Source organism: Crocodylus siamensis, chromosome 15 (genome assembly GCF_052110815.1).
Source record: "Crocodylus siamensis isolate JL-2025a chromosome 15, ASM5211081v1, whole genome shotgun sequence".
NCBI lineage: Eukaryota > Metazoa > Chordata > Crocodylia > Crocodylidae > Crocodylus > Crocodylus siamensis.
This window is the reverse complement of record NC_143409.1, coordinates 54,100,655-54,109,902: the sequence shown is the minus strand read 5'-3', so window position 1 is coordinate 54,109,902 and position 9,248 is coordinate 54,100,655. Positions and strand designations below refer to the sequence as shown.

At 46.1% G+C, this 9,248-nt stretch overlaps 1 protein-coding gene across 1 annotated transcript in view; it reads left to right on the top strand.

Moving 5' to 3' along the window:
• Positions 1–9,248, top strand: part of LOC149852907 (BOLA class I histocompatibility antigen, alpha chain BL3-7-like) — a 622,447-nt gene that overhangs the window by 408,562 nt on the left and 204,637 nt on the right. The window lies entirely within an intron of this gene.

Sequence of the window (9,248 nt, the reverse complement as noted above, 5' to 3'; positions counted from 1 at the left end):
TTTCCCAACATCAGAGAGGAACCCCAGAAATTTAGAGAAGAATTAGACACTGTAATCCAATGTTATGATCCAACATGGGCAGATTTGAACCAATTAATGAGCAGCGTTCTGACCTCTGAGGTCCGCAACCGCCTCATCGCACAGGCAATTTGGCCTACTCAGGACCCTGGAATTGGAGATCACTTAACAGATGCCTGAAGACGCCTCCTTGACGCTGTGCTTAAAATTTGCCCCAGGAAAACTGACTGGGCCAAAATACATAACTGTAAACAAAATAAAGGTGAATCCCCAGCAGACTACATGGACGGCTTGAAACTAGTATTTGAAAGACATTCTGGTATTGAAAATGCAGCTGCAACTGTCCCAGAAGCAGTTGCTTCCGCTTTTGTCCACCGACTTCTTTCTAAAGTCCAGGAACAGTTGTGCTCAGTTGCTGTAGGGTGGCAGACTAAGCCACTCGCAGAACTAGTCACCATTGCAAATCATTGCACAACCTGCCAGGAAAAGAAAAAGGAATCCATGGAAACTAAGCTAATGTCATTACGATTACAGACTTTAGGCAGGGGCAGAAGCCGAGGTTTCCATCAAGGACAGTTCAGAGGCAGGGGACGTGGTCGTGGGATGGGAGGAGGAGGATTTCAGTCCCAAAATAATGACAGTTGTCATTATTGTGGCCAACCAGGACACTGGAAGGCTCAATGTCCTCACTGGCCTGGCCAGCGGGGGATGACGTTTAACCCGCCACCACCTCCTCTCACTCAATTCTCTGTCCCGAATCAGGGAGCCTCCTGTTAGGCCAGCCTGAGGAATAGTAACATCATCACAGCCCCGCTTCTCCCACTTAATCAAGATGATCCCTTTGTCTCCTGTGTGATAAATGGCATCTCCACAAAATGTTTAGTAGACACCGGTGCAAGCCGCTCTCCTCTCCGAGCTGAAGAATTTCCCACAACTCCCCTCTCCTCTGCTGTTGTAAACGCTGTGGGAATTTCAAATCAAATAGTTCCTCATCCTGTTTCCCAACCATGACATGTTTCTCTTGGTCCTGTTTCTGATCAACACGCCTTTCTCCTGTGAATTTATTAGGCAGAGATTTACTTTGTAAACTGGGCTGTACTAGCTATTGCTCTCCTAATGGTGTTTATTTAGATGTCCCCTGCGATAATGAGATAGCAGTACTTGCCGCTTTAGCTAGCTCACCTGAGCCTGAGTTCCCTGACCTTTCTGTGTTCAAAAAGAAATCATAAAAGCTGTCCCTCTCTTTCTCTGGTCCCAGCATGCTAATGAAGTGGGATGAATCCATACTGCCCAGCCTGTAAAAATTAGATTAAACCCAGCTAAGCCTTTACCCAAAGTTGCTCAATACCCTTTACGTCCAGAAGCTGAAGAAGGGATACGCCCTGTTATAACTGCCCTTTTAAAGCAAGGTATCATTGTCCCAACTAAGAGCCCTTGTAATACGCCTATTCTTCCTGTAAAAAAACCTGGAAAGAATACCTATCACTTTGTACAAGACCTCCATGTGGTAAACTCTACAGTTTTACCTACTTTTCCTGTTGTACCAAATCCAGCTACTATCTTGGCCTGTATTCCTCCTAATGCTTGTTATTTTACAGTTGTTGACTTGTCTTCTGCATTTTTCTCTATTTATACACCCTGAGAGCCAGTTTCTCGCTGCATTTACCTATCAAGGACTTCAGTATACCTGGACGCGATTGCCCCAGGGCTATACTGAATCCCCTTCTCTTTTTTCTCAAATTCTAAAAAAAATCTAGATGACATAATATTTTAAGAAAATTCTGTGCTTGTGCAATATGCTGATGATTTGCTTTGGGCATCTACCTCCTTTGAAGCCTGTAAAACTGATTCTTTAACTCTCCTCACTTCTCTTGCTCTAAAAGGCCATAAAGCATCTGAAGAAAAGCTGCAGTTTTGTCTTCCTGGTGTCCACTATTTAGGTCATGATGTTGCTGCTGGAGAACGACTGCTTTCCTCTTCCAGAATAGAAGCCATTCTTAAAATCCCTAGACCAACTACTCTGTCCCAAATGCATACCTTCCTAGGCATGGCTGGCTACTGCCGCCAGTGGATACTTGGCTATGCCTCTATAGTCAAGTTGTTGCAAAATCTGACTCTTGTTAATACCCTGAGCCTTTACCCTGGACTTCAGAGATTGAAGCTGTTTTTACCTCTATTAAACAAGCTCTGTTGCAAGCTCCTGCCTTAAGCCTACCCGATTATACTAAACCTTTTATTCTTTTTTGTCATGAAAACGATGGATTTGCACTTGCAGTACTTACTCAGATACATGGAGACAAGCACCGTCCCATTGCTTATTATAACAGGTGGGGGGTCGGACTTGAAGATCTACAAGGTCCCTTCCGACCCTACTTCTATGATAACTCTGCTCTTGACCTGTTGCAGCCGGATTTCCCCCATGTCTCCGTGCTGCAGCTGCAGCCGCCGTCACTGTTGAACTTTCCTCCACCCTTGTATTGGGTTCTCCCCTTACTGTTGCTGTCCCACATGCTGTAGCAGCCCTTTTACTAAAAAAAAAACCCAACACCTTTCAAATGCTAGATTAACTAAGTATGAAATCTTGCTTCTCTCTACTGGAAATATCACCCTAACTAGGTGCCCCATTTTAAACCCTGCTTCTCTGTTACCTACCCCTGCAGATGGTGAACCCCATGATTGCATTTTTGTTACTGCTCACCTAACAATGCCCCGCACTGATCTAAAGGACACCCCCTTGCAAACCCAGATCTAGTATTCTATGTTGATGGATCATGTCAAAGAAACTCAAAAGGTAGCCTTGTTGCAGGGTATGCAGTATGTTCCCAATATGATGTTACGGAAAGCCATCACTTACCTAATGTGTATTCAGCTCAAGTTGCCGAGCTTGTGGCCCTCACCAGGGCTTGCACCCTAGCCTCTGGTGCCTCTGTTAATATTTATACTGATTCTCGCTATGCTTTTGGTATTGTACACGATTATGGTCAACTTTGGAAACAAAGGGGCTTCCTCACTTCGGGAGGTGCCAAGATTAGTAATGGTCCATACGTAAATGCCTTGTTGAATGCTTTACAATTACCTTCTGCTGTTGCTATTATTAAATGCCAAGCTCACCAGAAACCTTATGATGATGTTACACGTGGGAATGCTCTGGCAGACTCCGCTGCCAAAGCTGCGGCTATTTCCACTCCTCAGGCTACGCCTGTGTTTTGTCTATTCTGACTGACCAGTTTCCATTGGCAAGTCTTCATGACTTTGCCCTCCTCCAAGATCAGGCTCCAGAACCAGAAAAATGTACATGGAGACTGGCTGGGTGTTTGTTACACCCTGACCATTTGTGGAGCTCGCTGGACGGTCGCCTGGTTGCCCCAATGGTCCTTCTTCCTCATCTTGCTCGCATACACCATGGCATGGCACATGTGAGCAAAGCGGGGATGATAGAAGCTGTTAAGCTTGATTGGTTTGCTCCAACTTTTCCATCTGTGGCTCAACAATACTGCCACACCTGTCCTATTTGCCAAGCCCATAATGTGGGAAAGCCTGTAAGAACAAAGAAGGCAGCACATCCCCCACCATGGGGACCATTTGTAAACTTACAATTAGATTTTATTCCAATGCAAAAATTTTGTTCTTCTGAATATGTTCTTGTTATTGTATGTATGCTTACTGGATGGGTAGAAGCCTACCCATGTGCAAAAGCTGACACCATCACTGTAAGCAAAAAGTTGCTCAGAGACTTTATTCCAAGGTTTGGTATTCCTTTATCCCTAAACTCTGATAGAGGAACTCATTTTACTGGACAAATAATGAAAGAAGTCTGCCAAGTCCTGCAGATCCAACAGAACTGTCATTGCCCGTACCATCCGCAGGCCTCGGGCCGAGTAGAACGCCAAAATGGCATTCTGAAAAAGAAACTGGCCAAAATTTGTGCTGAGACTCACCTAAAATGGCCAGATGCACTTCCCATAGCCCTTATGAGTATGAGATCTAGTGCCGACCGAAAGACTGGGCTTAGCCCACATGACAGTCTAATGGGAAGACCCATGAGGCTCCCCGCCTCGCCACCTGTCGCCTCCCACTTTTGTGATATACATTCACTTGATAGTACCATTCTGGACTATTGTAAGGCACTAATGAAGTGTGTTAAGGCTTTTCATTCACAGGTACAGGCAGCCCTCCCCAAAGAACCAGATGAGCCGTGCCAGTCTATCCTGCCTGGAGATTGGGTCCATGTAAAAGTCTATCAATGAAAGTCATCGCTGGAACCTCGCTGGAAAGGCCCGTTCCAGGTACTCCTGACCACCAACACTGCAATAAAGTGTCAAGGACTCCAGACATGGATCCACGCTTCACACAGTAAAAGAAATCAGCCCCGTTAGACCCAGAGTCTCCTCCATATCAATCTTGTAATCAGGCTCAACAGACTGGTAGTGAGCCTAGCACCTGCCAGCACGAGAGCTCAGGACCAGTAGTGAGCCAAGCACCTACTGGTGAAGAGGATTTGCCACTACAGAGCGAAGAGGATGTGCCCCAACGACACCCCTATGCCCTTCGGGACAGGAAAAAGGCCTCCACCTAGTTCCTGGTTCCCGAGGTGGAGTTGGTTAGTCATGATTTGGGTAGTTCTCAGTATTTCTTTTTGGGCCATCTTATATGAACTTGACTCAGTTATAAGAAACTCTGTAAACCAAACTGCACTTCCGCACCGACAAAGAAGATCATTTCATGAAAATACGTTCTTGTCTTTAGTTAATCAAATTGGGATAGATTTAAATGTCTCTCGTTGTTGGATATGTAGTCATGTCCTTATCTGTTCTACTGGAGGGATACTAATGATACCAACACCCTTGAATGCAACTCATATGTTAGCCCCTTACTATTTAGATTTTCATGGAAATGAAACTTGGCAGAATGTAAGTTGCAACTGGTCTGACTATGTACGATTAGTGTATGCCACCCCTGGAAAGATCTGTTGGACCTGTAATGGATCTTGTGTTGCAGTAGGAGTCAGTAAGTGTGAGGTAGAATTTAAGATAAATGGTGCTTGGTTTTCTAATGGTTCCTGGATATCTAATTACTCCCCTGCAGGTCAATTTTCAGGCTATTATTCACAATGGAGGATGTCCCCACGCTGTAATACAGGTGGATTTACTGCATTAGCTTGTCACTATTTTGTGTGTGGAGATAAGGCCTATAAAAATCTTCCCTCTGGCTGGAGAGGAACGTGCTATGTCTCCATAGCATATCCTGCCTTTACTAATAACTCTCACTTACCTAAAGGAAGAATTCGCAATGTTCACGAAATTACAGAAAATCAAAGGTTTTGGAGTATAATGTTCCCCAGCTATGGTACAGGCTTAGCTATGTCTGAAATAAAGAAAGTTGCAGCATCTCTAGAAAAGATTGCTCAAGCTACTGCTGATAGTTTTGATTAAATAATTACAGAAATGAAGGAAATAAGGCAAATGACATTGCAAAACCGACTTGCGTTAGAGTATATACTAGCCAAAAAGAAGTAGTCTGTGCTTTAATAGGTAAAGAATGTTGTACTTATATTCCCAATAATTCAGAAGAAATCCAAGATTTAAGTAAACATACTCGAAAAGAAGTAGCTAGATTGCACGAGTCAGATAGTTGGAATTTTAGTTCTTTGTTTAGCTCTATTTTCAGTTCCTTAGGCTCTACTGTCATTCATAGTTTGTTGATATTGTTTGTTGTTTTTATTGGAGTATGCCTAGTGTTTATGATAGTACAATGTTGCTTAAATTGTGCTGTTAAGCAAATGAGAAATAGCCCATCAACCAGAAACAAAGTATATCATTTGTATATTGAAATAGCAGAAAGTAAAGAAAAATAAAAACTGGAAGTTGAAAAGCTAATGGCTATAAATATCTAACTTAAAGGAAAAAAAAATTAGGGAATGTTAAAGTGAATTTAATCAGGCTTTTGGCCTCTCTGGCTAGAAAAACAGACATAGACCAATAGTGCTAATACTGCTTATTTCAGTTCTATGTTTTGAGATAAAAAAAATTCCTGCATTATTACTTCGTGCACAGAAGTCCAATTAAGTAAGCCTGTTTTAGTTTCTTCAGGTCATATTTTTTTCTCTTTATCTCTCTTAAGTATAAAAATGCTTAGAAACTGAGGGACGGGGAGGATTCCTTTGAACAGACAAGTGCGTGATTCCGCTTGCTGTATGCAATCCTCCCTGTGATCACAGTACAGCCCTAAATAAAGAAAAGCTGGCTCTGTCAGTTCTGATTCAACCACAATGCAAAGTTTGATTTCTTCCACACATGGCAGGAAAGAATACTGGGGTCAAACGACCCCCGCAAGGTGTTTGTCAAGCCTCCTCTTAAAGACCTCCAGGGTAGGAGCCAACACCACTTCCCATAGAAGTTGGTTCCAGATCTTAGCCACCCTGACTGTGAAGTCGCACCTCCTGATGTCTAGTCTGAATCTCCCCTCTGCCAGCTTGTGACCGTTATTTCTAGTCACTCCTGGCAGTGCTCGGGGAAACAGGGACTCCCCCAATGCCTGCTGGTCCCCTCTGACTAGTTTGTAACAGGCCACTAGATCCCCCTCAGCCTTCTCTTGTGGAGGCTGAACAAGTTCAAGTCCCATAGACTCTCCTCATTGGGCCTGCCCTGCTGCCCCCTGACCATGCGAGTGGCCTCCTCTGGACCCTCTCCATGTTGTCCACATCCCTCCTGAAGTGCGGTGCCCAGAACTGGACGCAGTACTCCAGCTGCGGCCTGACCAGTGCCGCACAGAGGGGAAGGATCACCTCCTTGGACCTGCTCGAGATGCATCTGTGGATGCAGGACAAGGTGCGGTTGGCCTTCCACACTGCCTCCCCACACTGCCGGCCCATGTTCATCTTGCATCAATGATGACTTCAAGATCCTTTTCTGCCTCTGCCCTGAAGAGAAGGGAGTTCCCCAGCCTGTAGGTACGGTGCTGGTTCTTCCTCCCCAGGTGCAGCACCTTACTCTTGTCAGTGTTGAATCCCATCCTATTCAAGTAGGGGCTGCAGCCTGAAAGCAAAGGTGAGAAGGGAGGCAGGCTGAAGCCTGGGAGAGGGTAAAGCCCAGACCAGAGAGAGGCAGGGCAGGAGGTTCCAGACAACAGAGCACACAGGATCAGCGAGAGGAGCCCTGCTCAGGCTAGACAGACCGGCAGCCTGAGGATGATCTGGGTGCAGCAAAGCACCAGTGGCTGAACTCCAATCCCCCCAGCACCTTCTGAAATAGAGAATTAACTTGGACATCAAATTGTGACAGGCAGGAGAGCAGGACCAAAGTGGAGAGCTGGGGTAGGAGGATGGGCAGTGTGACCACCGGGGCAACTCAGCCGCCCCTGGAGGTGCACTGTTAGCACAGTGAGGGGCTTGGGTTGCAGCGAGGTGGCATGACTGTGACTGGCATCAGTGCTGCCCGGAGCAAAGGTAGTCACTGCACCGTACACAAACGCCTGTGACACCAACCACGTCTCAGGGCTCAGATGAGGGAAACACTCATATTCTGAGGAGCTGGCATGAGTAGTGGCCAGGGCCTCACTTCATCGCTGAGTCTTGGGGGAGCTCAGAGCCTTCTGACAGCAGCACTCAGCTTTTCAGAAACATCTGCCCAGTGCCTTTCCAGGGGATTAGTACAGGTTTCCATCGCCGACCGTGAGGGTTAGGTTGATGACTGTTCCTGTGGTTGGCAAAACCATGACAGGTAAGATACTGGTTGGCGGGCTGATGTGCAGTCATGGAAAACCATGGTTACTCAAAACCGTATACCGCAGTTGCCCAAATGGTATACAGAATATTAATCATAGATACTCAAAACCATGGTTGGTAAACCTGTGGGTGGCCAGGGAGAGCGCTACTTCTAAAAATATTTCTTCAGCATTGTGAAAGGTGTGTAAAGTAAAGGCTGGTGGAGTTCCTACCCCAGGCAGCGCCCATGCCTGTGCCAGAGTGGGGGCCAGGGAAGCGTGTCGCAGATCTCTTGTAGATGGGTGTGAACAGGTCACTCACCCACCTACCTTATCAAGGCTGCTCAGTTCTGGGTTGAGAGTTCCCAGACAGTCTTACTTTCTACAGGCAACCTTGTCCCCACAGTCAACAAGAACAACAAAATGAGCAGATGGGAAACCACAAAGCAAACCACACACAGCGTCTGTCTTCCTGCAGAACTGGGGAGCAGCAACGCAAGCTCGGGGCTTCTTCCTCAGCACCACCGCCCTCACTTCTCTCCCCTTGCAGCCTGCTCCCGGTGCTCTTATCCCTCTCTGGGGCTCCCCCTCACTTACCAAGCAGAAGTTGCTCCTGACTCCCAGCCTTAGGGCCAGGCCAACTATTAGCTGTTGCACACCTGCACCAGGGCTTTCAGCCTCCTGGATCCTGAACACCTCATAGTGCAGCGGGTCCCAAGCATTTGGGATTGCAATGATACAATATGTGGTTGCGAAGACCATCACAGCTAAGGGAGCTGTTACATGTTACCTTCAAGGGATTTCAAATCCGTAGCATGTTCTGCCATCATAAATGGAGAACAGTTTCAGAGCAGTCCCAGGTTAAGGCTTAATGCCATCTGAGTCCTGCACAACTGTGACTCACTACTGGATGGCCTGGCGAGCAGGGCCATGGACAGGAGCAGGACTCCCTCCTTCTGTCTCTCCCACCCCAGCGGGGGGATTGTGGCAGGTAGCTTGGAGGTGATGAAACCACTACAGGGGCTGTGGCTTCCCTCACTCCACAGTTAGCAGGAAGCAGCAGGAGACACAGGCAGGAAGGTAAAAATTTTGCATGTGACCCCTGGCACACGGCACTATCCATGGCCAGGTTCAATTTTTTGGGACCTGGGGTGCCAGGTAGCTCTACCTCCTGCTCATCTCACCTAGGAGCAGCCAGAGTCTCCCTGAGAGTAGAGGCTCCTTTTACAATGGAAAGACCTTGCAGACTCATAAATAACTATTATCAAAATGTAATTATATACAGGAGGTAATCGCTATGTGCCAACGAACATTAAATAATATCGGAAGTTTGGAAGTCTCTATTTACAAAACACAAGGTTGGGTAGATACAAGAATAACAGCTGATAACTAGTTACACAAAAAGGATGATCACATCAATTAATACATAGCTAATAACTTAGGCACCATGTTAGATACTCATTGTATGAATACCCTAATTAACTATTCACAATGGATAGCTAATCACCATGACTTAAGTCCAAGGACTG